We start from the raw sequence: 15,436 nt of genomic DNA on the forward strand, positions 1-15,436 counted from the left end.
GCAAAAAAGTATTTAGTCAGCCACCAATTGTGCAAGTTCTCCCACTTAAAAAGATGAGAGAGGCCTGTAATTTTCATCATAGGTACACTTCAACTTTGACAGACAAAATGAAAAAAAAAATCCAGAAAATCACATTGTAGGATTTTTAATTAATTTATTTGCAAATTATGGTGGAAAATAAGTATTTGGTCAATAACAAAAGTTTGAGTGTTTTCCATCCAAATAATATGCATATCTTATATTCTTGGCATGAGTAGCAGGAAGTTGAAATTGGGCACGCTATTTATCCAAAACTGAAAATTCTGACAAATGTGGTTTGAGACAATTGAGATGTACAAACTATGTTATAATGGAACAACAAGCGGATAAGAGGCAATCTTAATTTAGATTAAGTCATTTACACGTAGTCAATATAACGGACGTAGTCAATATAACTATTTGTTCAGCACTTTTGAAATTCCGGCACAGAATTCAGAACATGGCCCGTTCTTACAGTATTCTCCGTGTACACCAAGTCAGAACCATAGGATGAATAAAGGGGGCATAATAAGCAGACAATGAAAGCTCTTACAATATTTGAGGATTACATTTCTCTAAAACAGGCTATAGGCTACATGTACACCATCAAGTCAGAACAGTAGGCTAAGTTATGACGGAGGCAAGGGACCACATTATTAGGGTGATGCACATGGGCTACTAACAGCTTACTATGCAACATACACTTAGCATTACTTTTCTGGCTACAGTATAGATATTTCCCTGGCATATTACATCACTTATACAGCAGCATACAATAAATTTTTGGACTCACCTTGTTGTGCTGTGCTCACTTGAACAGGAAGGTGGCGCGGCAGTCCTTCATGTGGGCTCTAGAAAGAGGCCCGAAATCCCGACAATTTCGAGTTGGATGACCTTTCAAAATTATTTTCCATATTTTCCCAGTCAGAACTAGTTTTATCCAAGTTCCCAGTTGTCTTGAACTCACTGAAGTCTGAAATTTCCCAGTTCTGATTTTCCAGTTGTTTTGAACGCGATTGACAGCATGGCCAACGTATTCAAACTTTTCTGGCCCATGGTGTTACCCCCTCCTTTTTCCTGATATTATCCAATTGGTAGTTACAGTGGCTTGCGAATGTATTCACCCCCTTGGCATTTTTCCTATTTTGTTGCCTTACAACCTGGAATTAAAATGGATTTTTGGGGGGTTTGTATCATTTGATTTACACAACATGCCTACCACCTTGTAGATGTAAAATATTTTTTACTGTGAAACAAACAAGAAATAAGACAAAAAAACTGAAAACTTGAGTGTGCATAACTATTCACCCCCCCCCAAAGTCAATACTTTGTAGAGCCACCCTTTGCAGCAATTACAGCTGCAAGTGTCTTGGGGTATGTCTCTATAAGCTTGGCACATATAGCCACTGGGACTTTTGCCAATTCCTTAAGGCAAAACTGCTCCAGCTCCTACAAGTTGGAAGGGTTCCGCTGGTGTACAGCAATCTTTAAGTCATACCACAGATTCCCAATTGGATTGAGGGCTGGGCTTTGACTAGGCCAATCCAATATATTTAAATTATTTAGGGGCTTCTTAGCAAAGGGGGTGAATACATATGCACACACCAATTTTCCATTTGTATTTTATTTTTGAAATTTTTGAAACAAGTTATTTTTGGAATTTTTGATTTCACTTCACAAATTTGGACTATTTTGTGTATGTCCATACATGAAATTCAAATAAGGTTGTAATGCAACAAAATAGGAAAAATGGCAAGGGGGATGAATACTTTTGCAAGGCACCTTGTGATCTTGTCTCATCACTGCAACTCCCCTACGAACTCAGCGAAGGTCGACAGCCACTGCTTCTTGACACACTGTCAAACTGATGACTGAAGTTAGCTTGCAGGCGCCTGGCACGCCACAAGGAGTTGCTAGAGAATGATGAGACAAGGACATCCCAGCCGGCCAAGCCCTCCCCTAACCCGGACGATGCTGGGCCATTGGTACACCGCCTCATGATTCTCCCGGTCACAGCCAGCTGTGACACAGCCTGGGATTGAACTTGTGGCTGCAATGACGCCTTTGCACTCATTGTTGAATTTGCAATTTTCAACTTGTTGTGTAATGTTTATGTCCAATGGCCGATGAGCACCGATACGTTTAATCCATAATTTCTCTATGATAAGAATTGAAAAGGATTGCCGACTTGATGCATGGTGATGACTGCTTGTCTAGCTTGATAGGTAAGATTTTGAAAGTATGATGTTGACATGATCAGTCCAATCAAAGCTACAGTAGATATAACGTGACTTGACGTCATTTGATCTGTGACCAATGACCTTGAGCCTTCTTGGATGGGCACTTCTAATTTAAGTCTATGACAGCACTCAAGGGGATTTAATTTAAATTTTGCAGTGATATAGTGTCCCCATAAGTGACAGAACACTGAGCCAATCATGGCGCAACTAGAGAACATTACCAGCCCCTACGCTCTGTATTCTATGCTGGCTGCCCCACCACCACAGAACGTATTGTATTGAGATAATCTGTCACGCCAGCTCCCACACTAGGCTGCCCTTCGTTACGCACACCTTTCACCATCATTACGCGCATCGCCGCTCATTGGACTCACCTGGACTCCTTCACTTTGTTGATTGCCTTCCCTATTTCTGTCTGTTCCCTGTGTCAGCATTAATGTCATTATGTTTTCATGTCCAGACGCTGTCCTGTCCTGTTACATGTCTGTTGTTAATTACATGTTCACCCCCTGTACTTGGTTCTCGTCTACCAGCGTCAATCCTTACAGAATGCTGACACCACCATACGAAGCATCAGGGAGGTTTTTGTTTTGTTGTTTTGTTGGTGACATCGGGTCCGGGTGCCACCGCCAATGGAACCGGGGGTGCCTCCGCTGGCTCGTCAGACTTTCACGCCTTAGCTGGCTCAAGAGGTTTCCTTGCCCCGTTTGGGTCGGCAGGTTCCCATCCCATGTCATGCCTCAGCTGGCTCGTCGGGCTCCTACGCCTCAGCCGACTCATCAGGCGCCTATCCCACGTAATGCCTCAGCCAGTTCATCGGGCTCCCACACCTCAGCCGGCTCGCCAAGCTCCCATGCCTCAGCGGAATGGTCAGGCTTTCAAGGCTCAGCAGGATTGTCAGGCTTTCACGCCTCAGCTGGATCGTCAGCTCCCATGCCTCAGCCAGCTCGTCGGGCTTCTACGCCCCAGCCGGCTTGGCCAGCGCCCATGCCTCAGCCAGCACGTCAGGCTCGCCCAGGTGGGATGCCGGGTGGCGCTCCTAGAGGGGGTGGGGGGGGTACTGTCTTGCCTGCTCCCGCTCTCCCTCTCTGCCGTTTGAGGGTGCCAGGCTGCCCTTCAAGACGCGCAATAGTGCATTGTTTTTTCATGTCCAGACGCTGTCCTGTCCTGTTCCATGTCCGTTGATAATTAAATGTTCACTCCCTGTACTTGCTTCTCGTCTACCAGCGTCGATCCTTACATAAACGTGAATGCTGTGACACTCATCTTTTCCCATTGACTGCAATGTATTCAGAAAAAGGTAAATCCTGTGACATTCATATTTTCCCGTTGACTCCAATGTATTGAGAAAAACATCAGCTACTGTGACATTTTACCTTTTTTCAAAAACGTGCCAGGATGACATTTTCAGTATATCAATAGGCTGCTTATTAACGTTCTTCAAGAATACAGGCAAAATGAAATGATTGACTATGAAAAATGATTTTTCCCCCTTGTCATGACCCCTGTTATATGTTTGCTAACATTTGCACATTGCTAAATTATCTTTATGGAGTCAGATACACATTTTAATAGGCTAATTGCACATAAGTGGTTTAAATAATATGAATATATGTAAAATATAACCCCACTACGGTAACATGCAATTTTTTTTTGACAAAACAAAAAGGAGAACAGACGAGGTACTTGAGCTAGCTACCGAGCTAGCATACGAACTCAGTAGCACCACTGAGTGTATTTTACTATCTGTATTTTTTTCCCTCAATATATTCCATAATGTGTAACATGTGCGCAATGATGTGCCAAATCAGTTATTTGGCGCATTATTATTGGGTAGGCTAGAAAAGCTGCAATATGTGTAGCCATATATGTGATAATATCACTCTAGGAACTGCTCCATCATCAGTATTGTGGAATAATTATAATATTAAGATAAGATTTGAATGGAGAAAGCATGTCTAAGATTAGAGATTCTATCAGTAGGCCTATCAACACATGCTGCAATGACGCATGAGTGAAAGTTCTCCCTACATGGTGTTTTGGGAAACACATGTAAGTTGTATGGCAGTTATATATCTCTATAGGAACAATATATTGTTAAAATACTATAAGTTTAAATTCCATTGCTATCAGGAAACCGGGCCCAGATCATTATCATACTGATTGTGGTCCTGCAATGTAAAACTCTACTTCTGATTTTGTAGAGCGCTATCAGATCTGTATCAGGACCATGTTCATTAAGGAAACGTTTCAGAAAGTTGCGTTCAAAAATGAGCCGACGTGATTATTCTACATGTCAAAGAGGCATGTTTGTTCTACATACATTTTTATCTGAACTTAACAAAACGTTACGCAACTTTCATTATGTAACAGGGCAGGCGCCTTTTCTCAATTAGATTAGCTCAACTCGTGTGTTCTCTCTCCTCCGTCCTCTCTCGCTGTCTCTGTTGTCGTAAGAACGGGATGCAGCGGATATTGAGTTCCACATATTTATTCCAAAAGTGAAACATAAGCCAAAACAATAAATTAAATAAACGAAAAACAGAAAGTGACTACCTGGTGCACAAACACAAAATAATATCCCACGAACACAGGTGGGAAAAATATCTACTTAAATATGATCCCCAATTAGAGACAACGAATACCAGCTGCCTCTAATTGGGAATCATACAAAACACCAACAAAGAAAACATAAACTAGAACACAACATAGAAATATTAAACCAAAATACCCCTAGTCACGCCCTGACCTCCTACACCATAGAGTAATAAGGGCTCTCTATGGTCAGGACATGACACTCGCCTCCTTTTGAAAAAGGTCAAAGGTAATGGTCGAGAGGCAGTGAGGAGAGAGGAGAGGAAGAACATGGAAGAAAATGTGCTTGTATGAAATGAGAAGCTCCTCCACTTGTGTGTCATCAAGCCAATTGCGTTTACTGGGGTGTACCCCCCCCCCCCCCCCCTCCCCAACATTTAAAGTGATAAAAATGAATAAGTTAGTTGTGAAAGACAATTTATATTGTAGTTTTTCATGTGTGCATGCTTTTCTCCTTCAAAATATACAACATCTCATTCAAAGGGGGTGTGTAAAATATCAAACAATTAGGAGGATACACTTGTGCTTGTGTAGGATACACTTGTGCTTCCCCACTAAAAGGAGGCCATTGAGGAGGTGAGGACCGTCTTCTGTTTGCCTACTAATGAATTTACACACTCCTCGACCAATTGACCACTTATCGTTTCTGAGTCACGGAGGAGAGAGGACAGACTTTTGTCCAAACGAGAAAATGCTTGGGTAGGATCCTTAATTTTTGTCAGTGTTTCTCCTAGGACCCTAATTAGGGAGGGACAGGTCAACAAGTATAAATCTGGAACAGACTCTTTTCAAGCCATTTAACCTGGTGGGCGATGCTACAGTGCCTTGCAAAAGTATTCATCCCTGATTAATTAAAAATAAAAAAACTTAAGAAGAGGTAGGTGCAGGAGAGCAAGGAATTCCAGTTTGCACAGCCGTTTATTTATAAGTCCCAACCCACCAACAACAGGTGGGGAAAATCACGAAACACACGGAGGAGAAATCTCTACTCCTAACACAGTACCAACGGTACAACGACTGTGATGGAAAAACCCTGTGGCGCAAACACGCACCCCTAAAAGAGCTCACACAGCAAAATAATCCCGCACAAAGACTAGCAGGCAACGGAGGTTAATAAACCCACCAAAATGAACTAATCAGACACAGGTGATAACAATAACAGACAGACACAAACTAAAAGGAAAAATGGATCGGTGGCAGCTAGTAGGCTGGCGACGATGACCACCGAGCACCGCCCGAACAGGGAGAGGAGCCACCTTCGGTGGAAGTCCTGACAGTACCCCCCCCCCCCCCCCTCCTGACATGCGGCTCCTGAAGCGCCCCGACGCCGGCCTCGAGGACAACTCGGAGGACGAGGCGCAGGACGATCCGGGTGGAGGCGGTGAAACTCACTCAGCAGAGATGGATCCAAGACGTCCTTCAACGGCACCCAGCATCTCTCCTCCGGACCGTACCCCTCCCAATCCAAGAGGTACTGCAGGCCCCTCCCGCACCTCAGCTTCTTGAAGCGGACCAGCTACCACCGGCCTGAGGAGAGACACATGAAACGAGGGGTTAATACGGTAATAAGGGGGAGCTGTAACATATAACACACCTCGTTTATTCTCCTCAGGACTTTAAATGACCCCACAAACCGCGGACCCAGCTTCCGGCAGGGCAGGCGGAGGGGCAGGTTTCGGCTCGAGAGCCAGACCTGGTCCCCAGGTGCGAACACAGGAGCCTCACTGCTGTGGCTGTCAGCGTTTGCTTTCTGCAGCCCTTCGGCCTGTTCAGGTTCCCCATGGACGGCCTCCCAGGTCTCCTTCGAGTGCTTCACCCATTCCTCCACCGCAGGAGCCTCGGTCTGGCTCGGATGCCACGGTACCAGGACTGGCTGATACCCCAACACGCACTGAAAGGGTGAAAGGTTAGTTGAGGAGTGGCGGAGTGAGTTCTGAGCCATCTCTGCCCATGGAAGGTACCTCGCCCACTCCTCTGGCTCGTTCTGGCAATACGACCGCAGAAACCTACCCACATCCTGGTTAACTCTCTCCACCTGCCCATTACTCTCGGGGTGAAAACCGGAGGTCAGGCTGACCTAGGCCCCCAGACGCTCCATGAACGCCCTCCAAACCCGGGACGTGAACTGGGGACCCCGATCAGAAACTATGTCCTCAGGCACCCCATAGTGCCTGAAGACGTGTGTAAACAGGGCCTCCGCAGTCTGTAGGGTCGTAGGGAGACCGGGCAAAGGGAGGAGACGACAGGACTTAGAAAACCGATCCACCACGACCAGGATCGTGGTGTTGCCCTGACACAGAGGAAGATCGGTCAGGAAGTCCACTGACAGATGTGACCAAGGCGGGGAGGGGTTGTAACGGGGAGGGGTTGTAACTTCCCTCTGGGCAGGTGCCTAGGAGCCTTGCACTGAGCGCACACCGAACAGGAAGAGACATAAACCCTCACATCCTTAGCTAAAGTGGCCCACCAGTACTTCCCCCTAAGGCATCGCACCGTCCTATCGATACCCAGATGACCAGAGGAGGGTAACATGCGAGCCCACCGAATACACCTGTCGTGAACACCAAGTGGGACGTACTTCCGTCCAGCTGGATACTGAGGTTGAGTAGGCTCTGACTGAGATGCCCGCTTGATGTCTGCGTCCACCTCCCATACCACCGGTGCCACCAGACAAGAGGCCTGAAGTATGGGGGTGGGATCTATGGACCGCTCCTCTGTATCATAATGACGGGACAGTGCGTCTGCCTTAGCGTTCTGGGACCTTGGTCTATACGATATCGTAAATCTGAATCTGCTGAAAACATGGCCCACCTTGCCTGGCAAGGGTCCTCGAAGCCCGGATGTACTCCAGATTACGGTGGTCAGTCCAGATGAGGAAAGGGTGTTGAGCCCCCTCAAGCCAAAGTCTCCACACCTTCAGAGCTTTTACGACAGCCAGCAACTCCCGGTCCCCCACGTCATAGTTTCGCTCCGCCGGGCTGAGCTTCCTCAAAAAGAAAGCACAGGGACGTAGCTTCAGTGGCGCCCCCGAGCGCTGTGAGAGCACGGAGGGATCTGGATGCGCCAACACAAAAGCCTTTGTAAACAGAGTCCTCAAGCGACAAAACGCTCTGTCCCCCTTACTCAACCACCGCAGACCCATCGGTCCCTCCTTCAGCAGTGAGGTAATGGGAGCAGCCACCTGCCCAAAACCCGGATAAACCTCTGGTAGTAATGGGCAAACCCTAAAAACCGCTGCACCTCTTTTACCATGGTGGGAGTTGACCAATTACGCACGGCTGCAATGCGGTCACACTTCATCACCAACCCTGATGTCGAAATGCGATACCCCATGAAGGAGACGGCCTGTTGAGAGAACACGCATTTCTCAGCCTTGATGTATAGGTCATGCTCCAACAGACACCCAAGTACTCTGCGCACCAGAGACACATGCTAGGCGAGTGTGGCGGAATATATCAGAATGTCATTGATATAAGCCACCACACCCTGCCAGTTCAGGTCCCTGAGAATCTCGTCTACAAAGGATTGGAAGACGGCTGGGGCATTCTTCAACCCATACGGCATGACAAGGTACTCATAATGGCCAGATGTGGTACTAAACGCTGTCTTCCACTCATCTCCCTCCAGGATACGCACCAAGTTATACACGCTCCTGAGATCCAGTTTTGTGAAGAAGCGTGCTCTGTGAAATGACTCAATCGCAGTAGCAATGAGAGGTTGCGGATAACTGTACCCCACCGTAATAGATTTTAGACCTCTATAGTCAATGCACAGACGCAGATCTCCCTCCTTCTTCTTCACAGAAAATAAACTTGAGGAGGCCGGTGACGTGCATGGCTGAATGTACCCCTGCCTCAGAGATTCAGAGACATATGTTTCCATAGCCACCATCTCCTCCTGTGACAGGGGATACACGTGACTCCTGGGAAGTGCGGCGTTTACCTGGAAGTTTATCGCACAATCCCCTCGTCGATGGGGTGGTAATTGAGTCGCCCTCTTTTCACAGAAGGTGATAGCCAAATCGGCATATTCGGCGGGAATGCGCACGGTGGAGATTTGGTCTGGACTCTCCACCTTCGTTGCACCGATGGAAACTCCCACACACCTACCTGAGCACTCCTCTGACCACCCCTTTAGAGCCCTCTGTTGCCACGAAATAGTGGGGTTGTGAAAGGACAACCAGGGAATCCCCAGCACCACGGGGAGGGGTTTGTCAATCTGAACCAGGAGAATTCCTAACCTATGCGCGAAACCGCGGTCCATAAAATTCCCCGCTGCACCTGAATCTACTAGCGCCTTATGCTGGGAAAGAAATCAACACATGTTGGTCACATGTGGAGAAAGTAAAGGGGTCTGAATACTTTCCAAATATACTGTATATCATTTGTATTTATTATTATTATTATTTATTTTATTATTTATTTTATTTCCACCATATATTTTTTGGTAAATATATATATCCATACACGCATGCATACATATACACATATATACATACACATACCTATATAGACATACATACTTTTAAAAATAATATACCTTTATTATTATTCCCTGCAAACCCTACCATCGATCCCCCAATTGGAGTAAACTAATAAACACTTTGGCTTTTACCTTCAATTTATACATCTTATACACATTTTACAGACACAGCCTATTTTACAATAGTTATTTTTTGTCTGTTTTTAGTCCTTCCTCTATTTCTGATGTCCATCCAGTTTGATTTCTATTTGTAACTGTGCTATTTCACAAATGTTCTGAACCTATATACATTTTACAGACCCCGTATGTTTTACATGTTTTATCTTGCTATTAGTCCCACCCTTCAGCTCCATTCAACCTCTCCCATCTATCTCTCAACATTATCCATTTTGGATTTCTATTTGCCATATATTTTTCAACTGTGCTGTGATGCTTCACAAACAAATTTAACCTTTCTTTTCTCATAGCTTCTACAGATTGTAAATTAAAAATATATTTTTTTGCTAAAATAATTATTATATTATTGATTGATTGACTATGGCTTTTCACATCACCCAGTATTGCTGTCTGCAGTGTTAGTTCTAGGCAAATGTTGCAATTCTTCAGCCATTCCTGGACCTGTGACCAAAAATGAGCTACATATGGACAATACCAAAATAAATGATTTAATGACTCTGCCTCCTCACAGCAGAATCTGCAGAGCTGGGAAGATTGTATCCCCCATATATATAACATTCTATTAGTTGCAAGAATTTTGTATAGTAATTTAAATTGAAAAATTCAAATTTTTGCATCCGGCGTTGTTTTGCGTATCAATTCATAAACCATGTGCCATGGAACATCGAAAATCTCTTCCCAACTATTTTGCAATTTATATGGCACAGCTGTCAGTTTTTTGGTCCTTAAATGAAATTGGTATATGTTTTTATTTATCACACTTTTTTTAACCATTTATGTTCTTTAATACAGGGCCGACATACAAGTTCCTTACCTTTTTCCCCTTCTACTTGCCTCTTCCATTTTTGTGGTAATGCTGCAATTAATTGGTTGCTGATGAATCATCAGCGTACAATGACACCTTAGTTTTTAAGCCACGGATTTCTAATCCCTTCATATTATTGTTTGATCTAATCTTAACAGCTAACATTTCGATGGCAATAATAAATTGATATGCCGATAGTGGACAGCCTTGTTTTACTCCTCTAGAGAGTTTAAAACTTTCTGAGATGTAGCCATTATTTACTATTTTACACCTAGGGTTACTATAAATAACTTTAACCCATTCTATAAGAGATTCCCCAAAATTGAAATATTCTAGGCATTTATATATAAACTCCAGTCGTACTTTATCAAAAGCCTTTTCAAAATCAGCTATGAAAACCAGGCCTGGTGTCTCCGATATTTCATAGTATTCTATTTTTTCCAGTACCTTGTATTTATTATTTGCAAACTTTGCCATGAAATGAGCAACAGTAGTACAGAACCATGGCTAAACCAGAACATCAGACTGCACAATCCTCACTTGCTAGATACGCAATTGAAGGGGAATTACAGAAAAAAATTGAAATGTGTTAGTTTTCTTCCAGACCTAAAAAAACGTTTTTTCTTCTGGTGTGATTTAAGCATTGGCATGGACTCAGAACTTCCAATGTTGTTGTTTCTCTATGAACAATTGTAATTTTGAGAGTGAAAAACCAGCGAAAAACAGAATTCGGGAAAATATAAAATATAATTTTGGGTTCTGCGCAGGGGGAACAAATCACAGATTTTATAGTTAATAACCCCCCCAGTGTTTTTTATTAACCGTTATCTTAGAAAACCAAAAGTAAAAGATGCAAAAACTAAACTTAAGAAAGGGAAGCATAGAAATAGGGCACATAGAACTGATCTACTGCTTCTTGGTGGTTGAAGATATCCCTCTAGTGGTGTGGGGGCTGTGCTTTGGCAAAGTGGGTGGGGTTATATCCTTCCTGTTTGGCCCTGTCCAGGGGTGTCCTCGGATGGGGCCACAGTGTCTCCTGACCCCTCCTGTCTCAGCCTCCAGTATTTATGCTGCAGTAGTTTATGTGTCGGGGGGCTAGGGTCAGTTTGTTATATCTGGAGTACTTCTCCTGTCCTATTCGGTGTCCTGTGTGAATTTAAGTGTGCTCTCTCTAATTCTCTCTTTCTCTCTTTCTTTCTCTCTCTCAGAGGACCTGAGCCCTAGGACCATGCCTCAGGACTACCTGACATGATGACTCCTTGCTGTCCCCAGTCCACCTGGCCGTGCTGCTGCTCCAGTTTCAACTGTTCTGCCTTATTATTATTGGACCATGCTGGTCATTTATGAACATTTGAACATCTTGGCCATGTTCTGTTATAATCTCCACCCGGCACAGCCAGAAGAGGACTGGCCACCCCACATAGCCTGGTTCCTCTCTAGGTTTCTTCCTAGGTTTTGGCCTTTCTAGGGAGTTTTTCCTAGCCACCGTGCTTCTACACCTGCATTGCTTGCTGTTTGGGGTTTTAGGCTGGGTTTCTGTACAGCACTTTGAGATATCTGATGTACGAAGGGCTATATAAATAAATTTGATTTGATTTGATTCTTAGACTTCAATGAGAATGACACACATTTCTATGTGAATTTGGTCGGGTAGCCCAAAAAGTTAAATATTGTAGCTTTAATCTGATTTTGTTAATCGAAAAGCAAATAGACCCGCGACGCTTGGTTGGAACATTAACACGGATCGCTTACAGTTTTGCAAGCATAAGGACCTTATCTTTCATATCGACGAGAAATAATAATAATAAAAAAAGGTGACATTTATACCTTTAGAGGGTTAAGGTTTACCAAATTGCCATTATTCCATGTTACAGCGGTTGCTTACGGAAAACAGATGGAAGACAGAGTGGACTACCTGTTCTACTTAGCTATCTGTGTCATCGAACCTGTGTGTAAACGGAAGACGGATGCCACAAAATTGTTGTCACTGAAAAATTGTTGACTGCAACTATGTTAACACTGGTTTAAAAAATGTACAGTAAGTGTGTATTTTGCATTTCTGAAATTATTTTGATGTGATATTAAAGTAGAGGGATTTATGTTTCTAGAACCGTACCACTGCAATTGAGAATTGATTCACATTTAGACTTACACAGTAATTATGACAACTTCCGGAGGACGTCCTCCAGTCTATCAGAGCTCTTGCAGCGTGAACTGGCATGTTGTCCACCCAATCAAAGGATTAAAGAATGAATCTAGTACTGAAAGCATAAGCTACAGCTGGCTAGCACTGCAGTGTATAAAATATAGTTGACTCAAAGAGTGAAAAAGACAATAGTTGAACAGTTTAGAACAAATGTATTTATTTAAAAATTAAGGAGACGCAAGAGAGAGAGAGAGCAAGAGAGAGCACTAGCTATATTTCGTTCTATTTTTTTCACTTTGACTTTCACTGAATGCAGCCAGCTAGTTTAGCCTACTCAAACACCCAGCTCAAGCAGAAAGGGATGCTGTGTTAGTTATCTGGCTATGGCTATCCAACACTGGAACTCTTCCAAGTCAAGGTAAGCTTTTAGTTTTATAAATTTATTGCCACCGGGGCCCACCGGTGTAACTACTAAACTTCTTGCTGACTGTACACTGTACTGTGATTGTAGTGGGTTTACTAATGTGAAAGTTCAAGTAGCTATGTTGACTATGACGTTAGCTAATATGGTGACAATGATGTAGGCTGTGTATAGCGGTTAGCAGTTATGATATGAAAGTTTGGCTTAGAAAGGTTTTTTCGCCTAGTCACCGACAGCTGATGTGCTGCGCACTAAAGTCCACACGCAAAGGGAAAAGGTGAGAGGAGGAGAGTGCGTAGATGTGAGAAGGAATTATACAGCAAGCAAAATTATCATACTGTTTGTATGAGGCTGCTATGAAAATGAACTGTGTTTGCGTGTGATCAGGGGTGTATTCATTCTGCCGATTCTGTTGAAAAACGCTTCTTAAACGTAAGCAAACGGACCAAAATGGGGATAAACATACCTGAATTTGACTAATAGAAACGCTTGTTTGCAACTGGTGGACTAATGACTACACTCTAGATCAGTTAGATGCACGCAAGAGTGTGCCAGTTGGTATTGAATGTGTCACTGTCTGTCACATTGATTACTCCAATTTTTCTCCCAACCTGTGCACCTATGTTGTAAACTTTCATTCATAGGCTAGGTTGTAGCAACCTCATGATGGGTATAAGGAAAATCTGGGTATCATAGAGCCTAAACCTATCGATGTTACAATGAGATGGGTGAATGGAATATGAATGATAGTCATCAAATATGGCTTAATAGAAATATGGCCATGCTTATAAACAAAATAATCGTCATCCCCATCTTAAATGTCACCGACCACCCCTGCTGCATACGGGTCTGAATACCAACTACTGAGAGGTGCTTAAATAAAATTGGCCTAAATGACTTTAAATATGCACTCAGAATACTAAAGGTACATAATGTAGTTAGGCATAGTGTTTAAGTTACTGTTGGCAAGTATGGATTCAGTGACAATTATCCATTAACATGCACCAGATTTTTGGGGGGATTATGATTTCAGAACTGTAATTTTTTTTCTCTCCCAATCCTAACTTCCTAAAATGTATTTTCTCCTGCATGAGTGCTGTGAAGAAAAAACAGCCACTCATTAGCATATGTGACACGCTGGTGGTAAACACTTATTTCCACTTGAGTGCTAGGGCAGAATGAAATCAAACAAGTGGTGGTCAAGGTAGGTAGGCCATGGCGCCACTCTTTATGAGAAACTGTTTACAAGGATTTAACAAATGCAAGTGGACAGGCAGGTCAATCACTGGAGACCAGGGATAATTATGCAGGGATGACTCATCATATCTGCGTCTGGGTGGCCAGATATCCTCTGCTTGTTTTTTGTAATATTTCTCAGTGAAAGGCTTAATCTCTTTGATACAGTTTGATTTTCTGATACAAAGGTTCTGCAGACACGCAAACTAATTACCAACATAAAATAAAGTATATATGTTTTCAGTCATTACAACCAGAACTACTGTTTAACCTTTAATTAACTAATATGACCTTGGAATATTTTCCTTCAAAAACTACTTCTACCTATTTGTATAGATTATTGCAGCCTCAAAAATCCTCCAAATCGAAGTGTTTGGGCCACACTACAAAGCTTCTATACACCTTTTCACAGGTTCTAGTTAGGATCAAAAGAACAAAGCGAGAGTAGCCTAGATTTATGACTGATTGACCATTTGGTCTATTGGCTTGCAATAATACTTGCAATACAACAGGGTTTCAGACAGAACAGACTCTGAAAAAGCTTTGACAGAGCAACACAGTTATGTACCCAACACATACCCTAGCATGAAGGTGCATTGTCCTCAGTGGTGCGTCAATACTATCTTTGAAGCAACAGAGGGCGCCAGTTCTAAAAATTGTGCATGGACATAGCTACTTGATTGCATGGCATATAAGCGATCTAGACATATGGCAAAACAATACTGAAATGAATGGTTTGCAAATGTTTATAGGAGCAGTAGTTGACAGTAACATCAGTAGTGGTGGTATAATACAGGCACAAGATTGCCAGTAAAATTGCTTTCATTCTGTGTCTCATTCGCTGTGTTATTCTTTTGGTTTAGAGGCATCTTTAAAAAATATATACAGTTGAAGTCGGAAGTTTACATACACCTTAGCCAAATACATTTAAATTAAGTTTTTCGCAATTCCTGACATTTAATCCTAGTAAAGAATTCCCTGTCTTAGGTCAGTTAGGATCACCACTTTATTTAAAAAATGTGAAATGTCAGAATAATACTAGAGAGAATGATTTATTTCAGCTTTTATTTCTTTCATCACATTCCCAGTGGGTCAGAAGTTTACATACACTCAATTAGTATTTGGAAGCATTGCCTTTAAATTGTTGAACATTTCGTGTAGCCTTCCACAAGCTTCCCACAATAAGTTGGGTGAATTTTGGCCCACTCCTCCTGACAGAGCTGGTGTAACCGAGTCAGGTTTGTAGGCTTCCTTGCTCGCACATGCTTATTCAGATCTGCCCACATATTTTCTACGAGATTGAGGTCAGGGCTTTG

Source organism: Oncorhynchus clarkii, chromosome 1 (assembly GCF_045791955.1).
Source record: "Oncorhynchus clarkii lewisi isolate Uvic-CL-2024 chromosome 1, UVic_Ocla_1.0, whole genome shotgun sequence".
In the NCBI taxonomy this organism is placed as follows: Eukaryota; Metazoa; Chordata; class Actinopteri; order Salmoniformes; family Salmonidae; genus Oncorhynchus; species Oncorhynchus clarkii.